A 3153-nucleotide genomic window follows, 5' to 3' on the forward strand; every position below is an offset into this window, starting at 1 on the left:
TCCCCGCCCTCCTCCGCGCGCCCCGCGGCTCGCGCGTTTAAAGCTCCGAGCCCTAACGTGAGGTGCCCCCTTCTGATTGGCTGCGCCGCAGCCACCAATCAGCAGCTGCCACTCGGTTTGCGGGGAGCGCACAGGCTGAGAGAGGGAGTGGGGAGAACAAAGGCGGCGGGCACGGGCCGGAGGGGCGGGGCGGGGCGGCGCATTGGGGTGCGATTGGCCGGCGGCGCGGTGGGTGGGAGTCCTGGGAAGGCGGGGCGGGGCGGGGCGGGGCTGCGGGTCCCGCCGCCGAGCTCGGCTGGAGGAACACGTGTCCTTACAGGAGCTGTAGGGAGAGAGGGTGTTCGCGCTACTAACTCTGCTTGGGGAGGCTTGAGGTCGAGGCGACAGAGGGGCCTGAGCAAGTAATGTTCATGGGAAAAGAGAACGTGGCTCTTGAGTCTGCTTTATGTCGTGGGCTTCTTGGTTTTTTTGTGTGCCTTTGAGCAAATAAAAGTTTGCATTTTTTTCCTGCGTTAAAACACGTATTGGGCTTGGGGGCGGGGATGAGTATGCAGCAAAATGAATCCAGACCTAAGAGTTCTGGAAGCTGCTCTGTACGGCTTCATCTATGTACAGAGCATCAGTTGCTTGTCTAAACTTTGTCTCATGTTTATTCCTCTAGTGATGTTCAGCAAAAGTGTAATACCAGATGGGCAATCCAGTGGCCTACATATATCTAAATACAGTCCAGGTTTTCCCTCTTGACAACGTAAAAGAAGAAAATTAGGCTAAAATAATTTTTGTATGTCAAACCTGTGGTGTGTGTTAGGGTGTGAGACTTCTTCCACACAAGGGGATTAGTATGCCTGAAGAGTTAGAGAAGACAAATGGGGGGGAAAACTCTAGGCCAGGAGTATTTTTCTGTGTATACAAATTGAGTCAGGAAGGAAGAAAGCTGGATACTCACAGGCTTTAGCAATTAGGAAATTTTAATTTAATAAATGTTTAATGAATTCCTATGAATCTGATGGTTCTCCCGTCATTTTTGTAGGGCAGAACGACATTCTGTAACAACACCAAAGTATACACTAAGTGACTTACTTGAGTGCTGGGAATGTAGAATATCGAATAGTTCAGTATCATTTTATATTTATCTGTTTTTAAATTCCAGTATAGTTAACATCTAGTGTTATTAGTTTTGGGCATACAGTATAGTGCATCAACAATTCTATACACTACATGGTGTTCATCAGCAATATCATTTTAGAGAACCCTTCAAAAAGATAGAGCCCAGCCAGAATTTTTGCCTTTCGTGGTAGTTTCCTATGGATCCTCATTAAACTGAGAGAAAAGGGAGCTCCATTTGCCTGGATGTGGGACAAATACAACCAATTTTCACTAAGACCCTTTGTTAACACAAGGTCTGGAAGGAAACCTTTCAAAATGCAGTATAAATACATATGTATCTCTGTGTGTGTGATCAGTATCACATTACTTGCAAAATTAAAAATGTTCCTTTTAAAAGCACTTATAGGGGAGCCTGGGTGGCTCAGTCAGTTAAGCATCTGCCTTTGGTTCAGGTCATGATCTCAGGGTCCTGGGGTCCAGTTCCACATCAAGCCCCACATTGGGGCTCCCAGCTCAGCAGGGAGCCTGCTTCTCCCTCTCCCCACTGCTCCTGCACTCTTGCTATCTCTCTCTCTCAAATAAATGAAATATATAAAAAAATAAAAGCATTTATAGTATAGCAATAGAAGTTCATTCAACAGCAAAACATTATCAAGTTGGAAAGATCCTTCTTCCTTCTTTATTCCTAAATCTCATTGATTTAGTTATGGGTACCAGCAGGCTGGGAGACCACTGTGTCAAAGGTCAAAATAGAGATGATATTTTCATAACTATCTCCAAGATCCCTATAATTGACTGTGAGTATAGAGAGGCTGACTGTTAAGTCATGGAACTCGCCCCTAGCTTGTCTCTTCGGCTGCCATTTAACTATTGGGCTATGTTTACAGGTCAGTTTGAACATGTGCTTTCCTCTTCGAAGCATCCCTAGAGAAATGACCCATGGGGAAGTAATCCTCCCCATGTAAATATTATTCAGGCAATCTGTGACGTCATTACAGATCCTGACACTTAAGTTAGTTATCACATGCCAAGTATATATGGTCAGAAAACAGTACAGTGGGGGCACCTGGGTGGCTCAGGTCACAATCCCGGGGTCCTGAAATCAAGCCCCGCATCGGGCTCCCTGCTCCGCGGGAAGCCTGCTTCTCCCTCTCCCACTCCCCCTGCTTGTGTTCCCTCTCTCACTGTCTCTCTCTGTCAAATAAATAAATAAGATCTTCAAAAAAAAAAAGAAAACGGTACACTGGGACCAGGCAGCTGCCCATCTGCATGCCCTGCACGATGAGGCTAACGATCAAGCTGATCAGGGAATTAGACCATGTGGGATGAAACAATTTCTTATATGTGCTTGGAGAACTCAGGAATGGTCCTGACTACCTCCCGTGGTTACGATAGAAGGTGAGAAAGCTGGAGGCCCCTGGGTGACTCAGTCAGTTGGGAGTCCGACTCTTGGTTTCAGCTCAGGTCATGATCTCAGGGTCAGGATAATGGAGCCCCAAGTCGGCCCCATGCTCAGTGCAGAGTCTGCTTGGGATTTTCTCCCTCTCTCCCTCTCCCTCTGCTCCTCCCCCTGTTCTCGCTCTCTTTCTCTAAAATAAATAAATGAATAAATGAATAAATAAATGAATAAACACATAAATAAACACATAAATAAATAAATAAATAAAACCTTTTAGAGGGTGGCTGGGTGGCTCAGTTGGTTGAGCGACTGCCTTCGGCTCAGGTCATGATCCTGGAGTCCCGGGATCGAGTCCCACATCGGGCTCCCTGCTCAGCAGGGAGTCTGCTTCTCCCTCTGACCCTCCCCACTCTCATGTGCTCTCTCTCTCTCTCTCATTCTCTCTCTCAAATAAATAAATAAAATCTTTAAAAAAAAATCTTTTAGAAAAAAGGGGGGGAGCTGAAGCTGTCAGAAATAAAAGAATTCGGGCACCTGGGTGGCTCAGTCGTTAGCGTTGCCTTCGGCTCAGGTCATGGTCCCAGGGTCCTGGGATCGAGTCCCACATCGGGCTCCCTCCTCGGCGGGAAGCCTGCTTCTCCCTCTCC

This window comes from Mirounga leonina, unplaced genomic scaffold, assembly GCF_011800145.1.
Source record: "Mirounga leonina isolate KUSES-001 unplaced genomic scaffold, KU_Mleo_1.0 Mir_174, whole genome shotgun sequence".
Lineage (NCBI taxonomy): Eukaryota > Metazoa > Chordata > Mammalia > Carnivora > Phocidae > Mirounga > Mirounga leonina.